Genomic DNA, 23,097 nt, shown 5'->3' with positions numbered 1-23,097 from the left:
ATATCTGGGAGTATGCGTGCGGAACGATTTGAAGTGGAACGATCATATAAAATTAATTGTTGGTAAGGCGGGTACCAGGTTGAGATTCATTGGGAGAGTGCTTAGAAAATGTAGTCCATCAACAAAGGAGGTGGCTTACAAAACACTCGTTCGACCTATACTTGAGTATTGCTCATCAGTGTGGGATCCGTACCAGATCGGGTTGACGGAGGAGATAGAGAAGATCCAAAGAAGAGCGGCGCGTTTCGTCACAGGGTTATTTGGTAAAAGTGATAGCGTTACGGAGATGTTTAGCAAACTCAAGTGGCAGACTCTGCAAGAGAGGCGATCTGTATCGCGGTGTAGCTTGCTCGCCAGGTTTCGAGAGGGTGCGTTTCTTGATGAGGTATCGAATATATTGCTTCCCCCTACTTATACCTCCCGAGGAGATCACGAATGTAAAATTAGAGAGATTAGAGCGCGCACGGAGGCTTTCAGACAGTCGTTCTTCCCGCGAACCATACGCGACTGGAACAGGAAAGGGAGGTAATGACAGTGGCACGTAAAGTACCCTCCGCCACACACCGTTGGGTGGCTTGCGGAGTATAAATGTAGATGTAGATGTAGAAGGCGAATCGAAGGGCGGTATCCTTCCGGATTACCGCCGGAGATGGAGCTCCACTAGCTGCCCGGGTCGACTTATACGCAGGCGCGCTACATTGGGACTATCTGATTGGCTGCTGATGCCTATATAAGCGGGAGACCACAACAGCCCCGGCAGTCAGTGAACTCATACGCCGATGGCGGAGATGGCCATCGAAAGCTCGAGCATTTTATTCGAATTGACGCGGCTGGAAAACAGAGAACGTTTTATTCAACTATGCCATCGCGAAAGACTCCCAGGACACATATGCACATACACTTTCAAATTAATGGAACACTTTATTTTTAAAAAATGAAGAATCGTACCTTCACTTCTTGTTTTGAAGTGGCTTATGCTTGCTGTGCTTCCTACATGCAAGTACTTTTTGTTACTGCTCGCAGGACACAGGCTTAGTATGCTTTCTAAGACTGCAACCGATCTGAGCCGACCAATGATGGGCAGCAGATAATTCAGCGTTGACAGGGGGCGCTGGACTCTGCCTTCCCGGAGGTGTGCGGCTGCCCGCTGTTCCCTCCGGCACTCGGCTCAGCGCCTTCTTGATGCCGTTTCGCCGCGCTGCGCTGGTCTGTGTGCAGTCGATGCTTCAGGACAGCACAGAGTGTCCCTTAGCAATGGAGATATGGAGAGGTGACAGCATATATTATTCAGACTAGTGAGTTTCATCTTCACAAAGAAAAACGCTTATCCTGAACAATTTTCTCAACACTGGAAGACAGAAGGCTTCAGAAACATTCAAATGACGTCTTTCCTCCTCTACATCTATATGGATACTCTGCAAATCGCATTTAAGTGCCTGGCAGAGGGTTTATGGAACACCTTCGGAATTCTTTATTATTCCAGTCTCGTATAGCGCGCGGAAAGAATAAACACCTATATCTTTCCGTACGAGCTTTGATTTCCCTTATTTTATCGTGCTCATCGTTCCTCCCTATGTATGTCGGTGTCAACAAAATATTTTCGCATTCGGAGGAGAAAGTTGGTGATTGGAATTTCGTGAGAAGGTTCTGTCGCAACGAAAAACGCCTTTCTTCTAATGATGTCCAGCCCAAATCCTGTATCATTTCTGTGCACTCTCTCCCATATTTCGCGATAATACAAAACGTGCTCCCTTTCTTTGAGCTTTTTCGATGTACTCCGTCAGTCCTATCTAGTAAGGATCTCTCACCCAGCAGCAGTATTCTAAAATAGGACGGACAAGCGTAGTATAGGCAGTCTCCTTAGTAGGTCTGTTACATTTTCTAAATGTCCTGCCAATAAAACGCAGTGTTTGGTTAGCCTTCCCCACAGCAGTTTCTGTGTGTTCCTTCCAAGTGTTAAGTTGTTCGTATTTGTCATACCTACGTATTTAGTTGAATTTACGGCTTTTAGATTTGACTGATTTATCGTGTAACCGAAGTTTAACGAGTTTCTTTTACCACTCATGTGGATGACCTCGCACTTTTCGTTATTTAGGGTCAACTGCCACTTCTCGCGTCATTTAGATATCTTTTCTAAATCGTTTTGCAGTTTGTTTTGATCTTCTGATGATTTTATTAGTCGATAAACGACAGCGTCATCTGCAAACAACCGAAGACGGCTGCTCAGATTGTCTCCCAAATCGTTTATATAGGTAAGGAACACCAAAGAGCCTATAACGCTACCTTGGGAAACGCTAGAAATCACTTCCGTTTTACTCGATGACTTTCCGTAAATTACTACGAACTGTGACCTCTCTGACAGGAAATCACAAATCCAGTCATATAACTGAGTCGATATTCCGTAAGCACGCAATTTCACTACGAGCCGCTTGTGTGGTAAAGTGTCAAAAGACTTCCGGAAATGCAGAAATACGGAATCGATCGGAAATCCCTTGTCAATAGCATTCAATACTTCATGCGAATAAAGAGCTAGTTGTGTTTCACAAGAACGATTTTTCCTAAACCCATGTTGACCGTGTGTCACAGACCGTTTTGGCCGGCCGGTGTGGCCGAGCGGTTCTAGGCTCTACAGTCTGGAACCGCGAGACCGCTACAGTCGCAGGTTCGAATCCTGCCTCGGGCATGGATGTGTGTGATGTCCGTAGGTTAGTTAGGTTTAAGTAGTTCTAAGTTCCAGAGGACCGATGACCTCAGAAGTTAAGTCCCATAGTGGTCAGAGCCATTTGAACCATTTAGACCGTTTTCTTCGAGGTAATTCATAATGTTCGAACACAATGTATGTTCTAGAATCCTGCAGCATATCGACTTTAACGATATGGGCCTGTAATTACTCCTACTACCTTTGTTGAATATTGGTGTGACCTGTGCAACTTTCCAGTCTTTGGGTACGGAGTATCCTGAGAGTGTCTACATAGGCATTATACTTGAACAGATTATGAAATGTTGAGTGTATATCCTCGATCACGTGGCACAAAGCTGAAACTCATCCCCAAAACAGAGATTTCCGATTCACCAGAGGCGTCAGTGAAATGAGTGCATTTACCTTGCGTGAAAGAAACATCGGAAGTAAAATGAATTTAGTTGTAACGGCGACCGGAACATTCGCGGCTCAAGAAAACCAAACTAGACAACCGCGTCCAATCGTAAACAAAACACGAAAGTAAATGGGCTGTCTAAGGAGAGGCGATATGTCAAGAGACGTACGCAATGTTAGACTGACTGGGTGAGCTTTTTTTTCCTTTATTGTTATTTTTATACCTGTACAATCAGGTAGGCTGGCAGCGGCATGCTACGCCGCTCTTCAGCCTTAGCGTTGACAATGATATAACACAGAAAGAAGATCCAGAATATACATAGTAACGGGCAAAAAATAGTGGACACAGAAATACAAAAAACACGGACCCATTCACACTCGACGATCACGACACTGAAAACATGTTGACACGGCGCACATAACACTGATGAATTCGACGGCACAGGTGAACGTATGAGCGTGACGACGGACACTAAAAAACACAAAACGACGACACACACACGGGAGGCTGATGGCGATGATCTCCGGTGTGCGAATGTCCACATAGCGTGTACGAGTCCGGGGACCTGCCAAGAGGGGAAGAAGGGGGAGTGGGAGGGAGAGGGGTGAGCAAGGATGCCAATGGCGGAGAAGACGGTAGTAGGAATGGAGGAAGGGCTGGAGGGGAAGCCCGGGGGAGGAGTGGGGAGAAAGGGAGGAGGGAGGGGAGAGAACGGAGAGAGGGTGCCCAAAGGAAACAAACATTGGAAGAGGGAGGGAGGATCAAAGTTGGTAGGAGGGGTAGATGGAGGGGGGAGGGCATCATCAGGGAGGGGGAGCTGGCGGAGGCCACCTTGGGAGAGGGTGTGGAGAGTGCAGAGATGGAGAGCAGGTGGGACATGGAAGTACAGGCATGGCAGTGGACGGGGGCAAGAGATGGTGGGAGAGACCAGCGGGTGAGGAGGATCGAGTTTGTGGGAGGTGTAGTGGATCTGTATCCGTTCGAGGAAAAGGAGGAGGTGGGGGAAGGGAATTATGTCGTACAGGATCCGTGTGCGGGAGGGGAGATGGATGCGATAGGCGAGGTGAAGAGCATGGCGTTCCAGGATCTGAAGGGATTTGTAAAAGGTAGGGGGAGCGGAGATCCATGCGGTGTGGGCGTAGCAAAGGATAGGGCGAATAAGGGATTTATAGGTATGGAGGATGGTAGAGGGGTCCAGACCCCAAGTTCGGCCGGAGAGGAGTTTTGAGGGGACAGAGGCGGGAGCGTGCCTTGGCTTGGATCGTCCGGAGGTGTGGGATCCAGGAGAGGTGACGGTCCAGGGTGACACCAAGGTACTTAAGGGTGGGGGTGAGGGCGATAGGACGGCCATAGATGGTGATGTAGAAATCGAGAAGGCGGAAGGAAGGAGTGGTTTTGCCTACTATGATCGCCTGGGATTTGGCAGGATTGACCTTAAGCAACCACTGGTTGCACCAAGCGGTGAACCGGTCAAGATGGGACTGGAGAAGGTGTTGGGAGCGCTGCAGGGTGGGGGCAAGGGCAAGGAAGGCAGTGTCATCGGCGTACTGGAGAAGGCGAATGGGGGGTGAAGGCGGCGGCAGGTCCGCCGTATACAAGAGGTACAGAAGAGGGGAGAGGACGGAGCCCTGTGGCACACCAGCGGAGGGGAAAAAGGAGTAGGAATCCATGTTGTGGATGGTGACGTAGGAAGGAAGGTGGGAAAGAAGACTGGGTGAGCCAGAGGTAGGCGCTTAAGTACTCTGTCAGGGACGCCACTATTGGCCGCTGCTACCACGTGTTCCACTGTGGCGCCCTCCCGCTAATTGCGGGCCAGGAGGCGCGCGCCTCCACAGCTTACGGCACGATGCTGCAGAGACCTCTAGGGGCTTCGAAGTCCATGACGTCTGGCGGGGATTCAAATTCCGCGGCGCGCTGTACCAGAAATTTAACGTAGAAAATTAAAAGCCCAATGTACTCTCTGTGGTGAAGAGCGTTATGCGATCCTACCAATTATGGGTCCATCTAGATCTCCGCCCACCCAGCTCCGGGGTTTCACAACAAGTGTTAAGCAAAAATCGAATGTTTAAAATTTCCGCCGCTCAAGACCTGATTGGTCGTTCTCCACAGAACTCAGCGTGACATTTCTGTCAATCTGCTGGTATGTCAATCCAAAGACAGTTGCACGAAGTCTAACGTCAATTGACTCAAGTACGCATATTCTGAAATTTCGTCGCGCATAGCAACTCACGCTAAGTACTGAAACGAGATAAAACCGCAGCCATGTTTCAACTGGACAAAAAGTGAAGACCAGAAAAAACACAATAAGCAAATCTGCAGGTATAGAGTGAGGAGCGCAAGCAAGTATCCTACGCACTACCGCACAATCATTTGTGTACTACATTGTACAGCACTGTGCACCAGTGTTGTGTTGAAGCAGGCGCACCAACAAAACGTCTAAACTAGTCAGTCCGCTTTATCAGTGAAATGATGGAACCCACAACGATACCATGGCTCTACACCATTCCAGATATATGTCCGGCAGATCTGAGACAACTGGCCACAATTAAGAACGGAGGTGAGCCAACACAACTGACTAATGTTCAGTTCCTGGCGCTGCTGCGTGGTTCTGTCGTTAATTTACTTCGGTTTAGTGTATCGTTACAACAAACAAAGAAGCAAAACAAAATAAGAAAAGCATAAAAAACATACAAATGTTCTCGGAAAACTTCCGTCGATTTTTTTAGTACAAATGGCTTTGAGGACTATGCGACTTAACTTCTGAGGTCATCAGTCACCTAGAACTTAGAACTACATAAACCTAACCAACCTAAGGACATCACACACATCCATGCCGGAGGCAGGATTCGAACCTGAGACCGTAGCGGTCGCTTGGCTCCAGACTGTAGCGCCTAGAACCGCACGGCCACTCCGGTCGGCGCTTTTTTTTTTTTTTTTTTTAGTCCTTAGTATTTCTGCAGCTGCGCCTATACTAGGCTAAACAATTTCAAATGTAAGTATTAGGTACAATATTGGTGTCACTTGCATATTTGTGCAGAAAGTTCAAAACCTAAATACAGCGTGTATACATGACGTATGTAGCTTACACAGTAATTACGATATGCATGTGTGCACTGTTAATACGAATCAAGGATACTGTTGATACTTCGTGCTTTAGTGATAAACCCGTATGAAGGCTATTGTTCATTTGAAGCTCACTACCCCTAAGTCATTTATTTCGCACAGTACTTTGCTTAGTAAAAATATTTTGACAAAAGTATATTATTACTATACGCACAGTGTGTAACATACTGGCCCGCATCTCGTGGTCGTGCGGTAGCGTTCTCGCTTCCCACGCCCGGGATCCCGGGTTCGATTCCCGGCGGGGTCAGGGATTTTCTCTGCCTCGAGATGGCTGGGTGTTGTGTGCTGTCCTTAGGTTAGTTAGGTTTAAGTAGTTCTAAGTTCTAGGGGACTGATGACCATAGATGTTAAGTCCCATAGTGCTCACAGCCATTTGAACCATTTTTGTAACATACTGTGATTCTATCTCGGTAAGAAAGCAGCGTAATAAAATCCCTTTCAGGAGAAAATCTTTTAATCAGATCTCTTAAATAAACCTTGGTGCCGCAGATGTGTGGTTTCCGTACAAGTGAATGTATTTTTAGCTAATTCTTTTTAAATTTAGCTAGCGAAACTTTCTCCAGAATTCCGATGTTTGTCCTACAGCTTTGATTTCTATTCGTAAAAACAGTCTCTTTCAATTTGATAATGGTTACGTTTCGCTGTCGCTTTTACAGAGGATTCTAGAAGATTAGTTTAAAGCAATTCATAATAGCACCAGATATCTGAGTTCGTTGCTGTATCAGAAAGTTTGAAATGTATTGCTGTCACTGTTAATACACGAGGGCAGCGTGAAAACTGGAGTTTGTCCTCGTCACAAAAAAATCTTTCTTCCCGACTTGTTTTACTTTCGTTTTTTATGACACTCTTTATTATACTGTTCCGTCATGCAGATATTTGTATTTCATTCACAGTTTCCGCCATTGCTGTTGTCAGATTCTGTTACCACGACTTAATGCCGAGCGCAGAGAATTCGCTTCATACCAAAGCGGTGCTAAAAAACGGAAAGGTAGTTGTTTTTTAGTGCCAGTAACAGTAGGTGTAGGTTCTTCATAAAGGTACGGGAGCCTGTGACACGTGTTTCCGTCTCCTGAATGTTACCGGTACTTCTAGAGCGACTCGCAGTACGCGCTTATGTGCACAACATGCACACTAGAAGTGATCATCATTGTTTGGACCACCAGATACAGAGGTGAGGTCAGTTCTGAAATTTTACTGTTTTTTTTCCACAGTATCGGCAACATGACACAAATCACATTTTGATGTAATAAACTAGATGCACGTGCAGGTGAATTCGAGAATACTGTTAATATTAAATAGGCATCATTAGGCGTTTGCGAATGCAAAAGATGAAATCAGCTGAACTGAAAACAAACATGTATGATATCTGGACCGCCAGAATACTTCAGTGACCAACTACTTCCATTATTTGCATAGCTGTATTTCAATTTATTACGAACATCCGACATCAGAACTCTTTTGACTGATTACATTTCACTTTTACTGCGATGAGGAAAGCCTAATGAACTGCTAATCTTCTGAAGACTTTATTTTATTACTGATGGATATGCAAAGTTTTATGCTTCACGAAATGCAAATGGAGATGTAAAAGCTTATGTGCCACGTACGGAGAGGAACGGCGACAGTTTCAGAATTCGCCGTAATAAACAAAATAGTGTAATAGGATACAAATCCCGAAGAGCAGAGGCACTACGCAAGCGTGGAAAAGACATGACGAATAAAACGAGTTATACGCCTTCAGCCATTGCAGACAAGGGAATTACTGTGCAACACGCATCAGGGCCCAAGAAAATCAATTCGAGGTGAAGCCTAAGCTGATGTATTACTTCAGCTGCCTCCTGTTACAGACATAAGGAAAAGATGTAAAAGATAAAATTGTCAAGAAGGCAGTTTTCATGTATAGTAAATGTAACAGTCATCTGTATCTAAACAAGAGAGTAAGCTGTTTCTGAAAATTTCATGAATAAGGCTGTATTGTGGTATATACTGATGTCCAAAATTAAAGCAACAAACCACTCTTCCCCTGTGTTGTGTCTAACTCATGATGTAATCATACAAACTGTCAACAGATGTACGTACGACCTTGTTCTGCACGAACGCCAACGATGAAATCAAGACACCTAGCAAAGAAGGGGGGGGGGGGGGGGGGGTAGTGGTTTCCGAGTAGTCCCACATCAACGCTCGTTGTGTGTTCAGTCACAGACGGTTCAGTATGGCATAAAGAAGACGTCTACCAGATTCTCTGCGGTGGAGTGCTATATGAATAATGGAAGCAGGATAGTCGCAAAATGATGTGACCCGATGGCTCAACGTGAATCGTTCTGTTGTTCCCCGGATGAGACGACAGTTTACAGAGACCGAAACTGCATCACGAAGACCAGGGCAGGGCCGACCACATGTCACATCAAAAAGACTGGACCGTTATATGGATGTAAGGGGGTGACGGTACCGCCGTAATATTGCATTGCAACTGGCATCTGTCGTCGCAGCGTCCACTGGACGTGTTGCATCGAAGCAAACTTTGCACAGAAAGCTTGGACAGAGTGGCCTTTATTATCGGAGACCTGCTCTATGTGTGTTTCTGACGTGTCTTCACAAAAGAGAACGTCTAGAGTGGAGTTGTTATCATGCCACCTGCAGTCGTGCAGTGGGCCAATGATCGTTTTACAGATCAGTCCCGATTGAGTCTGTAGAGTGATTCTCGAGGGAGCCGCATCTGAGGGGAATGTGCAACACTATTTAGAGACTCAAATATTGTGGAAAGAGACCGACATCGAGGAGGATCACTAATGGTGAGGGCAACCGTCATGCTGACACACGCGAACATCTTTTCATGAAATTGTACGGGTGAATCGGAAAGGTTTACCTACTGATAGGTATCGTTATGAGGTTATGGGACGTCATGTACGGTTGTTGCGAGATGTTGTGCGCCCACACCTCGTATTGACGGACGATAGTGCTCGAACTCATAGAGACAAGTGGTTGATGTTTTCTTGGCAACGAAAGATTCTGCACGCATGGCGTGACCTGCTCGCTCGCCCTATTTGAACCCCATAGAGCACGTGTAGGATGCACTAGGGAGACGAGTTGCATAACGTCCAACCACTCTCCAAGACTTGCTAGCAGCTCCGCAGGAAAAATGGGCGTTACTGCCTCACCATGACATTGATGACTTTATTTCAAAATTTTAAACATGGCTGAAGCAGCAACTGTTGAAAATCTTTACGGTAAATGATAACAGCCAAACAGTTGCAGGATAAAGAGTTATTGAAATCCTTGACCACGGTTTCGGTATATCTAAATATACCTTCATCAGAAGCAAAAATACACTAAAAACACAGCCCGCCGGAGTGGGCGTGCGGTTCTGGGCGCTACAGTCTGGAACCGAGCGACCGCTACGGTCGCAGGTTCGAATCCTACCTCGGGCATGGATGTGTGTGATGTCCTTAGGTTAGTTAGGTTTAGTTAGTTCTATGTTCTAGGCGACTGATGACCTTAGACGTTATGTCGCATAGTGCTCAGAGCCATTTGAACTAAAATCACACTCTACAGTGGAGATACATAAAACAATCGTGCCAAAGCCGTCGTCAGGCGCTTCAGTCCGGAACCGTGCGACCGCTACGGTCGCAGGTTCGAATCTTTCCTCGGGCTTGGATGTGTGTAATGTCCTTAGGTTAGTGAGGTTTAAGTAGTTCTAAGTTCTAGGGGACTGAAGACCTCAGAAGTTAAGTCCCATAGTGCTCAGAGCCATATGAACCATCTAACTTTAACCAGAGCTTCAGTAAGGTAAGGGTATCATACAGGACTTTGAAGATATTCCAGAACACATAAAATACCTGAAGACCGCCTGCACCCTGGCTACATTTGTCGCAGGGGTGGATGCAGTCTGCGCTACTTGGGGTATCTGGGCTGTCGGATGTATATAGGCAAAAAGTAACCCTTTGGTACATATTCAGCAGGTGTGGTAGGTGGATGTGTATATTCATCCGGATGAGTTGCAGTAGCACACGAAAATTGATCTCGTGAGTACACCACGCTGAGACAGTGGAGTGAATCCACATGGTGAAAGGGAGCTACGCTGTGGAGGAAGGCCCCAGCCGATGTTCATGTGACGCTCAATGTGCTTTCTCCTCCTGTGCTGTAATTGGTAATCCATTGCACTGTGACTTCAATTTTAGCCGCTGAATGTACGGAGAGGGCCAAGTTGCCCGAGTAGGAATGCGCTCCCAGGGTGGAATACCAGTCAGGCGTCGTCTTAATCCGAAAATGAGTGGTTCCATCGCAATGGCGTAAAACACAGACGACAGTGAGCAACCCCACCATACTGAATGTTCGATCCGTAAAAGTTGTTAGAATCTTCCCTCCATAAGAAACCTGTATGTCACGCCTCAAAGGAGGCTCATGAGCGCCTGTGTAAAAATAGCCATCTGGTCCATCATTGTGCTGAGGAATGCATGTTTGAATCTGTCGAACACTCGATATTACCTGATGGCACTCTGTTATTATCGCCATCTAACCAGGTTTGTCCATGTTTGAGTTGCATAACTAGAAGGCACGTAATAATCTTGAAACCATCATTTAGTGGCTTGATCAGCCAGAAACTATCATGTCGTATTCCTGCCGTGGGTTTCAGCACTGGTGTAAGTTAGCCTTCCAAGAACGATGCTGACGGGAACACCACACCAGACTGAAGTTCCCAGTACATGTCTCTCCATTCCAATAACATCAAATCTAGCAAGGTTCTGTAAAAGTTGTCTGTCTGGGCTGGGAGACAAATTTAGTCATCCTTTGGCCACAGCTGCAAGGAGATGGTCAGTGGTCTCTTATGTGGTAAGGAGGGTTGCAGCCATGGCGTCTATCGTGTGATGAACGTACTGGTGAACCTCGGCAATAGCCTCCACAACGGCCAGTACTTCCTCGTAGAAGCCTCCGTAGCGCATTGTGAAGGTGCTGACAATGGGAGCTCGCAGTGACAGCCATCATCCATCAGGTAGGTGCTCCAAACGGCACCTTTGCCTTTGATATGTTGAGCTTCGTTTTGACAGTCTTCGGATGGGGGATGATCCACGAGACCACATGGAAAGCTATTTTAAAAATCTGTTACGTGGTGGTTCCTCCTGGCTTTGGCTTTATCATATTGTGCAAGGTGCGGCGGGTAGTCGTTTCGGTGCGCAGTATCCCGCACTCCAGTGTGATGTGTTTAACTCAAGTGTGCTGTATGTCTGTGGCATGTTCTCAAAATTTGGGATCTAGTAATAGCACAACGTTGAGTTTCCAGGGTCTTGTTCTGTGGCATGTAGATTGTTTATACTACGGTTGATAGTACAGATGTAGATATCACAATCCGAAAAGGCAGACAACCAGTGTTGCACATCGAGAAGATCAGGTGTTAGAGCATCAGCGACATGTATTTTATCGCTTAGGCTGCCAGAGGTCCTCATGGTGTATTTATGCCCCGGTGGTCGCCGTGTACTGCTCTGCAAGTGTCGACGAGTCAAAGTCAGCGGATCAGGAAGCGAGCTTCCAGGCATGTGGAGAAATGTGGTTATTCCTCTCTACGCTCGAGAACACAGTGGAAATCGCCGCTCACGATGAGGTCATCGTATTTGCCGAGACAAAAAGGCGTGATATCTTCTGCACAGAACTGGGGCCAATCCCTCCGTTTATCTATTCCCGATGGTGTGTAGAGATTTATGATTGTGGTTCCCTCAACTATCAGGGCCAACCCTCATGACGTTGGTAGATGTATGACAATCGAAACTGCAATCTCTTCTTGGAAGAGGATAGCTGCGCGCCTGTGTTCCATATCCGTCCGGGTGGACTACGTCTTATATTCGTGAAGGCCCAGTCCAAATTGCTGTCCTCTGTTCTTGTAGCAAGGTGATGTCGATATCGATGTCGATGTCCATTGCTCTAAGCGTATAGTGGAGTTGTTGAAGATTAACGCGGAAGCAGATATTACTGTGTTGATAGAACTTATTCGGTGTACCTGATTAGGGAACAGTGCTGCTGAAGGTTGTCGTGGAGGATTGTGAAAGTCGATAGAGGTCGCAGGAGTCGTCGTGGGAAGATCCTCCATTTTCGTGTTGGTCTAGCTAAGATATAGATGCCATTTTCGCGTCGGGTGGAAGTTCAAATGGCTCTGGGCACTATGGGACTCAACATCTGAGGTCATCAGTCCCCTATAACTTACGACTACTTAAACCTAACTAACCTAAGGACATTACACACATCCATGCCCGAGGCAGGATGCAAACCTGCGACCGTAGCGGTCGCGCGGTTCCAAACTGAAGCACCTAGAACCGCTCGGCCACAATGGCCGGCGGGTGGAAGTGACAAATGCCCATCAGCTGCCTATGAACACAGTCCGTCAGTTTCATGATTGGCGAGAGATGGCGACGCTGCTCGCCGTCGGCTGAATCGCTTCGACGACGAGGTGCATGTTTTCCTTCTGGGTATGGTTCTTCTTTACAGTCTTTGGTAGACAAAAGCTGCGGGTGGTATAATGCAGTCATCAATCTCCATAAGGTTCTTGTGTGTATCCTTGTGAGTGTGGATGTCTCCAGTTGGAAATCACGTTCGTTGGCGGTACTGCCGGTGGCAAGGTGCTGTGACGTTTCCATTTGTGTCTGTTGTGGACTGGCGAGACAGCCAATCCACTATGACAGGAAGCCGAAAGGCACGCGTTTAAGCTCACGCAGGCTGGCGTGAGGTCTGGAACAGGACACGGAAACGAAACTAGTAAAAAACGTACATATCTTCTGGAATACTTAACTTTGATCCATAATTGGTGAACATCGCTCTTGACGGTACATGTTTTACAGCATCAGTAGTGACTGGTAATGGCGCCTTGCTAGGTCGTAGCAAATGACGTAGCTGAAGGCTATGCTAACTATCGTCTCGGCAAATGAGAGCGTAATTTGTCAGTGAACCATCGCTACCAAAGTCGGCTGTCTAACTGGGGCGAGTGCTAGGAAGTCTCTCTAGACCTGCCGTGTGGCGACGCTCGGTCTGCAATCACTGATAGTGGCGACACGCGGGTTCGACGTATACTAATGGACCGCGGCCGATTTAAATGCTACCACCTAGCAAGTGTGGTGTCTGGCTGTGACACCACAGTGTCTGTCCTGGGAGAGGGTTATGAACTGTGTCTTTCGAGGGCTCTAAGGGCAGTAGCATGGCATAGTTGGGTAAAAAGGCGGTTGTCGTTCAGTTGGTGTTCCTGTCGTCGTGCCGTCGTTGTGTGATGTGTAGTTGCACGTATTTATTATGGACGTGGCCTTCTTTGCCACAACTGGAACATGTCTGAGGCTGTCCTTCATAAACCACCACTGGTGAGCAGCAACTTACAAAAATGTGTGATGGGACGTGGCGTCTGAGGTCTAGTCAGACCTGTTTCACACCATTAGGCAGCTGATACGTCGTAAATTGTGCCCATGTTTCGGCTGTATGTGTGTGGACTTTGCCATACGGGCTTAACACTGCTATGACATTGTCTTCCTGTACCTCGAAAGTCAGTCACGGAAAGTTTGTCAAGGAGGGCGAACGATACTGAGCGAGCTTCGTCGAATTTCGGGACAGCCGAGGGAAGGAGTTCGATATGGGCATCGAAAACGGAGACCCCCGGAGAAGTGCCAGAGAAAAAGGCCTTAGAAGTCATTCAAAAGCTGCTGTAAATGGTTGTCTGCCAATAACGACGCCTGGGCCCGAGTCATGTATCTCGAGGCCGAGTAAAGGGTAAAGATCCATTCCCAATAAGTTGGGGGCGGCGAAGACCAATACCTGGGTTGTGACATCGTGAGTGAGGTACCGGACCAGATCCAAGAAACACCCCTGTAGCCGGATGATGTCGTTCCTATAGCTCTTTATGGAAATATGGACGGACGAAGCGGTGGTGAACCTGACGGTGGGAATCCCCATCGATGATGGTGGCGGAAGACTCAGTATCCACTTTAAAAGGAGAGGAGTGCCGTTCAACCGTACAGTCAGAGTGATCGCTGCCACCGTGTGCAGAAAAACCGACTGCACGAAGGATGTTGGAGGCAGCGGGACCGTCTCATCCACTGTGGAGTCGGAGGCGTCCACAGCAGTGTGGTCCACGGCTATCAACAACGACGACCGACAGATCTCGGCTTTGTGACCCTGCTTTCCACAGGTCGAACAGGTCACCCGCCGGAAGCGGTAATCTTGCCTCTGATGTGTGACAAAGCATTGAGTACAAGAGGGCAACCGTTGTCGCTGCTGCTGCTGCTGCTGCTGCCGCTGCGGCCGCTGTTGGCGCAGGTGAGGACTGGCGCCCTAGTCTACCAGGTGTACCGGTATGAAATGAGCGTTAAGATACAAATTTGTCGATAGGGAACATTTGTTGTGAATGAGCCTTAATGTTTTTTTGTTTGGTTGGTATGACATCTGTCAAAGATATTTAGTATACATCAAGTCATGGAACAAACAACATCATATGTTTTCAACGTGTTAACAATGTCGAATTTTGTACCAGAAAGTGATTATTTGCGGAAAGAATTAATTTTTTGTTTTCATTTGAAAAAAAAAGTGCTGCAGAGTCGCATCGAATGCTTGTCGAGGCATATGGTGATCATGCTCTATCAGAAACAACGTGCAAAAGATGATTTTGATGTAAGAAATGAAGAACGTGGAAAACCACCAAAAAAGTTCGAAGATGCCGAATTGCAAGCAATATTGGAAGAAGATACTTTGAAGTCAGAAAAAAATGGCAGCAATGCTAAATGTTGCACAACAAACAATTTCTGACCGTTTGAAAGCTATGGGAAAGATCCAAAAGTGTGCAAAATGGGTGCCACGTGAATTGAATGAAAGACAGATGGAAAACCGAAAAACCATTTGTCAAATTTTGCTTCAGAGACATGAAAGAAAATCAATGTTGCGTCGAATTGTTACTGGCGATGAAAAATGGATTTATTTTAAGAATCCTAAACGGGAAAAATCATGGGTTAACCCGGGACAACAGTCAACATCGACTGTGTTTGGTGGGATCAGAAAGGTGTGGTGTATCATGAGCTTCTAAAACCCGGCGTAACTGTGAATACTAATCGCTACAGACAACAAATGATCAATTTGAACTATGCATTGATCGAAAAAAGACCAGAATGGGCCAGAAGACATGGCAAAGTAATTTTTTCACACGACAATGCACATGCACACAAAGCAATACTGGTTCAGGATACAATCAAAACACTTGGCTGGGAGCTGCTACCCCACCCGCCGTATTCACCAGACGTGGCCCCTTCCCACTAACATTTGTTTTCATCAATGGGACACGCATTGGCTGAGGAACACTTCGATTCCTACGAAGAAGTCGAAAATTGGGTGTCTGATTGGTTTCCTTCAAAAGACGAACATTTCTATTGGCGCGGTGTCCACAAATTGCCAGAAAGGTAGTCAAAACGAATAGAAAGCAATGGTCAGTACTTTGAATAAAATATTTTTACTTTTCAATTCAAAATTAGTGTTCCATTTTCACAAAAAAACGCTCATTTCATACCTGTACACCTGGTAAAAGGGCGGGCGTGGCCTCATAAGGGGCCCCCCAGCGCCGCTGTGGCGGTTGCGTTGATGGGAACCAGCGGCGCGGGTAGCGGGCGGCGAAGATCTGCGCGGATAATGTGTCTAAAGAGGGATCTTTCAGCTTCAGAAGATCTGTCTGTAAGGTATCATCTGGGGCATGAACAAGAACCATATCACGAATAAGTACCGAACAGTAAGACTGCTTGCAATGGGCGTTGCCACAGAAAAACCTCCACTTACGGGAGGGACTTTGCAGCGTAGCAATCCATTCCCTGTATGACTGCACGGGAAGCTTCTGACAATATAAGAAACTGTTACGCGCCGCCGCCACGTGCACCTGAGAGTCAAAGTAATGCAGTAGGCTAGATGTCAACGCCTCGTAGGAGAGAGCATGTGGTTCCGTATCGGATGCAACTGTTGCAGAAGACGAGAAAAAATGCACGACGCTCAACGTCACCAGCGACATCATGAGCAATAAAGTGTTGCTCCAGACGAGCCACGTAGTTGCTCCAAGGCTCAACGGATTTGTCGGACTTGGAAAACGCAGGGGCGCAGCATGGAGCCCCAGAAGCGGGGAAGCTGGATGGGGGCACCTGCAGAGGCACCTCAAGGGGGGTGGCGGGGGGCGGGGGGAGGGGGGAAGGTAGGGGGGGGACATCGCCTGTAAACGCTAAATAATGAGCTCGTTCGTTTGTTGCATACTTTCCAACAGCGTTATGACTCGCGCTGAGGGGTAATCAATACGGGGAATACCTTCTGCCATAGCGGAAAACAACCGATCAAACGCGGAAACTCGTAAACCAACTCATCGCCACTGAGGTATCAAATGGTTCAAATGGCTCTGAGCACTATGGGACTTAACATCTATGGTCATCAGTCCCCTAGAACGTAGAACTACTGAAACCTAACTAACCTAAGGACATCACACAACACCCAGCCATCACGAGGCAGAGAAAATCCCTGACCCCGCCGGGAATCGAACCCGGGAACCCGGGCGTGGGAAGCGAGATCGCTACCGCACGACCACGAGATGCGGGCGGAGGTATCTGCGCTAGCAGAATAAAAATGCGGAAACCACCAAAACGATACAATAATACAACCCCCAAAAGAACAACAGACTTGATCCCCACTGCTGATCAACAAAAACATAAACTAACAAATCATAATAATAGAAAAGACCCGACCCTTCATAGGAAGCGATAACAAAATTGTACAGTGTAAAGAGGTTCGTCGACTATACCAAGTCGTCTACTAGAGATCGGCCAGCTAGAAGCGTCTGGCCGTGGCCGCCTGGGTGGCAGCTCTGTAGACTTGCAAGTGGTGCGTTGAACTCTTTTTGCCGGCAGTACGCCGCCTTATAAAGCCCGTTAGGCTGATGTATCTGCCGGAACTACTTGATATCACGTGGCTGTCGTACCAAAGTAGTTCCTGTCCTAGCTGCAACCTCTGTTGAAGCTGTTCTACAGGCTCCGCGAACTGGTAGTGGTAACTGGCGGCCGTTGGTGGAGACTTGGTGTTGTGAATGCCGGTAAATGGTTCAAATGGCTCTGAGCACTATGGGACTCAACTTCTGAGGTCATTAGTCCCCGAGAAGTTAGAACTAGTTAAACCTAACTAACCTAAGGACATCACAAACATCCATGTCCGAGGCAGGATTCGAACCTGCGACTGTAGCAGTCTTGCGGTTCCAGACTGCAGCGCCTTTAACCGCACGGCCACTTCGGCCGGCTGCCGGTAAATATTTATGATGACAACACAGACGACGAAGGTTTTCCTGGTATCATACATGCCCTGTGATGCAGGCATCCCGTGTTGGTTGTACGTGAAGTGGGATGCCGATACAGTAGGCGCTACGATGTATGAAGTGGGACGCCATAGCGCTTTGAAACAATAGCTTGAAACTGATCCAGATTTTCTGTCAAAGGTCATTACTAGCGATGAGTCGTGCTGCTATGGTTACGACCCAGAAACAAAGCAACAGTCAAGCCAATGGAAGACATCATCGTCACCTCGTCCAAAAAATGTCGTCAAGTCAAATCAAACTTCAAAATAATGCTGATTTGCTTTTTTGATGCCGAGGGCGTTGTTCATTCAGAGTTTGTTCCCCAGTTCAGACGATCAACCAAACCTTTTATTCGTAAGTTTTAAGAATATTGCACTACAGTGTTCGTCAAAAAAGACCCGATTTGTGGCAGACAGGTACTGGTTCCTCCACCACAACGCACTTGCACACACAGCCATCTTTCTTACACAGTTTTTGGCTAAAATGGTATGTTTCCGTTGCCCCACGCATTTTACTTGCCTGGCTTCATGCGACGTTTTCTTGTTCTCATACATGAAAGGGGCTATGAAAGGACACCGCTTAGACAATATCGAAGAAGTCGAGGAAAAAGACTAGGGAGGTGCTGTCAGCTGTTTCTAAAGATGAAGACAAAAAACGTTTCGAAAGCAGATGTGGGACAAATGAATTAGTAGTAATGGGGAGCAGTCCGATGAGGATAAGGCTGTTTTGTAAACAATTTGAAAATATGTCATCATCATCAGCGTTCTGGCTAAAGGTACGTTTTCACATGGTAGTTATCCAGGCTGTCCGGTCTTCTGCCACCATTATACAGGTCTACATAATTTCCTCTTCCGTTTATGTCGTCTATCACCTTGTATCTCCTTCTTCCTCTCAGTCTTCTCTCACAAACCAATCCTTCCTAAGCACCTACCAGCAAGCACTCCCTTCTCAATGAATGTCCCAACCAGTTCTTTTTCCTTTCTCTTACAACCTTCAGCAGACATCTTCTCTCACCAACTCCTTCCAATATTTTTTCATTACTCACTCTTTCCATCCAGCTTATTCTCTCCATTCTCCTCCACATCCACATCTCAAATGCTTCTAACCTTTTTTCATCCTCTCGTCTCAGAGTCCATGCTTCTGCCCCATATAGTGCCACACTCCAGACAGAACATTTGGCAAGCCTTTTTCTTAGTCCTTTATCTAATTTTCCACATACGAGTCTCCTCTTTCTGTTGAATGCCTCCTTCGCTATGGCAATTCGAGTTTTCACCTCCTGGTGACATCTCAAGTCTTCAGTTATTGTGCTTCCGAGATATTTAAATTCACTTACTTGGCTAATGGTGGATTACCCTATTTTAATATTGGACAGTCTGCGTCTTGTACTGATGACCATACTCTTTGTTTTTGCTGTGTTTATTTGCATCCCATATTCCACACAAGCTTCATTCAAATCTTTGAGCATGTTATTCACTGTCCGCTCACTTTCTGCCACTAATACCATGTCATCAGCAAATCTTATACATTCTATTCTCTTTCCACCAATACATACTCCTCTTTTCCCATCTAAACTTTTCGCAAGAATCTCTTCAAGTTATACGTTAAACAACAGTGGGGAAAGGCAACAACCTTGTCTAACACCTCGTCCAATGCTGCTTCCTTCTCACATTTCATTTCCAATCCTTATCCTTACTTTCTGGTGTAAGATGGATGATGGAGAGACAGCAGTACATTGTATGTCTCTCCATGAAAATATGTAGCTTTTAAAAAATAGTTCCTTTCTTTTACCCCCTTGTACTTGCTTCGAGCCACATCCAGCCCACGGGCAGCGGGTGGGACACCCCTGGACTAGAAGACACGGGAGCCGCCCGTGCCTTTGCACCAGACTCGCAGCTGCGGCTGCAGGTGCTGGACGGAGCACAGCAAAGGCGGCCGGTGCGCACTGGTTGAGGGTGCGGCGCGGCGCCATCCATCTGACCGGTGGGCCCAAGATTTGACCATCCGTCTGCGGCCAGGGGCCGGCGCTCTCCGATGATTGCGTATTGATTTGGAAGCCGTCCGCGAGGAACTGCGCGCACCGGCAGGTGGCCGACCGCCCCCATCCACCGCCGGCACTGGGCGGCTCCTCTGCGCTGAGAAGCGGCCTCTTCCCTCTTCCTCTCATCCTCCATTTCAGCGATTCCAAAGATCTTTCGTAATTTAGCGAACGAAATCCGAGACTCTTCTGAGATATAAGAGTAGGGAGCAGTAATTAGCATCTCACTTAGATAGAGAACTGGCATCACTTAGTTGCAGTAAGATTGATGCAGGGGAATTATGGGCAAAGTTCAATCAGATTATAAATCGTGATCTGGAGAGTTAAGGGCCTAGTAAATCGACAAATGATGGAAAAGAAGCACCATAGTTTAATAACGAAATCCGGGAGAATGCTGAGGAAGCAGAAGCTGTTGCACTCTCGGTTCAAAAGGGAACGCACTAATCACAAAAAGCGAAGGTTAGTAGAGATTCGGGCGTCTGTGAAGAGATCAATAAGCGAAGCATACAACAGCTATAACCGTCACACCTTAGCAAAAGATCTGGCAGAGAAACCGAGAAAATCCTGGTCCTATGTAAAATCAAAGGCTTTCATTCAGTCCCATGTTGACCAGGCTGGTGTGGCTGTTGAAGATAAGCCGAAGTTTTAAATTTCACGTTTAAGAAATCGTTTATACAGGAGAATCGTATGAACATACCTTCATTTGACCATCAGACCGATCCCGTATGGACCAGATAGTAATAAGCATACCTGGCGTAGACGATGTGATGATGTTTGGTCATCAGCGCCCATACAATTTCCGAATTTTTGCACAGTCCACTTTTTTTTCTTTTTACGCAGTCCAATCTAGCCATTGTAACGAATGATGATGATGATGATGATTATGAAATGATGAGAACAACACAAACAACCAGTCCCCGGGCAGAGCAGATCCCCAACCCGGCCGGGAGTCAAACCCAGGACCAACCTGGCGTACAGAAATAGCTGGAACATTTGAAATCAAATAAATCACCGGGTCCGGATGAATCTCAATTCGATTTTACAAAGAATATTCTATGGCCTTCATCCCTTGCATTGCTTGCATTTAGCGTGAATATCTAGCCTAGCACAACGTCCCAAGCGATTGATAAAAAGCGCAGGTGACTCCAATATACAGGGTGGTCAGAAAATGTGTGAAATGCTTGTAGGAACGTTACAGGGCAGGCTGTACTGAGACATAAATGTTAAGAAAGAAATTCGATACGTTGCTCCGTTTCCGAGTTATTAAGCACTGAATGTAGCCAATCGGGGCGTCGCGCACTCACATTCAAGCGGCCTGGCAGGGCCGGTGTTGCCCAATGAGTGCTTTGTCTCGTTAGCTGAAACTTGAATTTACGAGCGCGACGATCTGATTGGCTAACTTCAATGCTAAATAACTCGGAAACGGCGCAACGTATCGAATTCTTTTTTTTTTTTTTTTTTTTTTTTTTTTTTTTTTTTTTTTTTTTGTAACATTCATATCTCAGTACAACCTGCCGTGCAACATCCCTAAAAGCATTTCAGACATTTTCTGACCACACTGTATAAGAGGGGTAAAAGTACGGACCCCAAAATTACAGACCAACATACCTAACATCTTTTTGCTGCAGAATCCTTCAACATATTCTTAGATCGAATGTAATAACCTTTCTTGAGAGTGAAAAGCTTACGCCGGCTGGTGTGGCCGAGCGGCTCTAGGCGCTTCAGTCTGGAACCCCGCGACCGCTACGGTCGCAGGTTCGAATCCTGCCTCGGGCATGGATGTGTGTGATGTCTTTAGGTTAGTTAGGTTTAAGTAGTTCTCAGTTCTAGGGGACTGATGACCTCCGATGTTAAGTCCCATAGTGCTCAGAGCCATTTGAACCATTTTTGAAAAGCTTACGTACACTAATCAGTGTGGTTTTAGAACTATGGCTTGTGGGAAACTTAGCTTCTCTTTTCTCTCGTGATGTACTGCAAACTACGAATGAAGGGCAACAGGTAGCTTCCGTATTTCTAAATTTCCGGAAAGCATTTGACTCAGTGCCGAATTTCAGGCTGTTAATCGAGGTGCAAGCATGCGGAATACGTTCACACATATGCGAATGGTTCGAAGACTGCTTAACCAATAGAACCAAGTATGTTGTTCTCGACTGCGAGTGTTCTTCAGAGACAGGTGAGCTGGTGCGTTTCTGTGGCCGGTTTACATCGATCGTCATTTTGATCTTTAAGTCGACTTTGATGCTTATTTGTCTTCTGCTCATCTTTGGCGGAGTGGATTTAACGACAGCGCGTGCGCTCTGCTGGGGAGGTGTGTCGGGATCGGTGGTGAGCGAGTGTCACGTGGGACTGTGTACTTAGGAAGGACGGCAAGAGGACGAGTCGGACAACGAAGGAGCGGGGCCAGCGGCTACGGCGTGTTGAGTCTTGAGGGCAGATCCACCGCCCATGGTGATTTGGTTTTCCTGGAGGTCGGAAGAACAAGCTCCTTCGAGTCTGTTGTAAGCTACGCCGGCCGACTGAATTGGAGTCGCCGAGTTGCTTCGGTGGGTTGCGTGCGGCTTAGTTGAATATGCCAGTGTACTAAAAATCTATTGGTTATGACCTGTAGATTAAAACTGAAGAAACTGCAAAAAGATGAGAATTTAAGGAGATGGGACCTGGATAAACTGAAAGAACCAGAGGTTGTACAGAGTTTCAGGGAGAGCACAAGGGAACAATTGACAGGAATGGGGGAAAGAAATGCAGTAGAAGAAGAATGGGTAGCTTTGAGGGATGAAGTAGTGAAGGTAGCAGAGGATCAAGTAGGCAAAAAGACGAGGACTAGCAGAAATCCTTGGGTAATAGAAGAAATATTGAATTTAATTGATGAAAGGAGAAAATATAAAAATGCAGTAAATGAAGCAGGCAAAAAGGAATACAAACGTCTCAAAAATGAGATCGACAGGAAGTGCAAAATGGCTAAGCAGGGATGGCTAGAGGACAAATGTAAGGATGTAGAAGCTTATCTCACTAGTGGTAAGATAGATACTGCCTACAGGAAAATTAAAGAGACCTTTGGAGATAAGAGAACGACTTGTATGAGTATCAAGAGCTCAGATGGAAACCCAGTTCTAAGCAAAGAAGGGAAAGCAGAAAGGTAGAAGGAGTATATAGAGGGTCTATACAAGGGCGATGTACTTGAGGACAATATTATGGAAATGGAAGAGGATGTAGATGAAGATGAAATGGGAGATACGTCACTGCGTGAAGAGTTTGACAGAGCTCTGAAAGACACGAGTCGAAACAAGGCCCCCGGAGTAGACAACATTCCATTGGAACTACCGATGGCCTTGGAAGATCCAGTCCTGACAAAACTCTGCCATCTGGTGAGCAAGATGTGTGAAACAGGCGAAATACCCTCAGACTTCAACAAGAATATAATAATTCCAATCCCAAAGAAAGCAGGTGTTGACAGATGTGAAAATTACCGAACAATCAGTGTAATAAGCCACAGCTGCAAAATACTAACACGAATTCTT

The sequence above is a fragment of the Schistocerca serialis genome, chromosome 6, assembly GCF_023864345.2.
Source record: "Schistocerca serialis cubense isolate TAMUIC-IGC-003099 chromosome 6, iqSchSeri2.2, whole genome shotgun sequence".
Taxonomy (NCBI): domain Eukaryota; kingdom Metazoa; phylum Arthropoda; class Insecta; order Orthoptera; family Acrididae; genus Schistocerca; species Schistocerca serialis.
The sequence above is the reverse complement of the archived record's forward strand: the minus strand, read 5'-3'. Positions refer to the sequence as shown.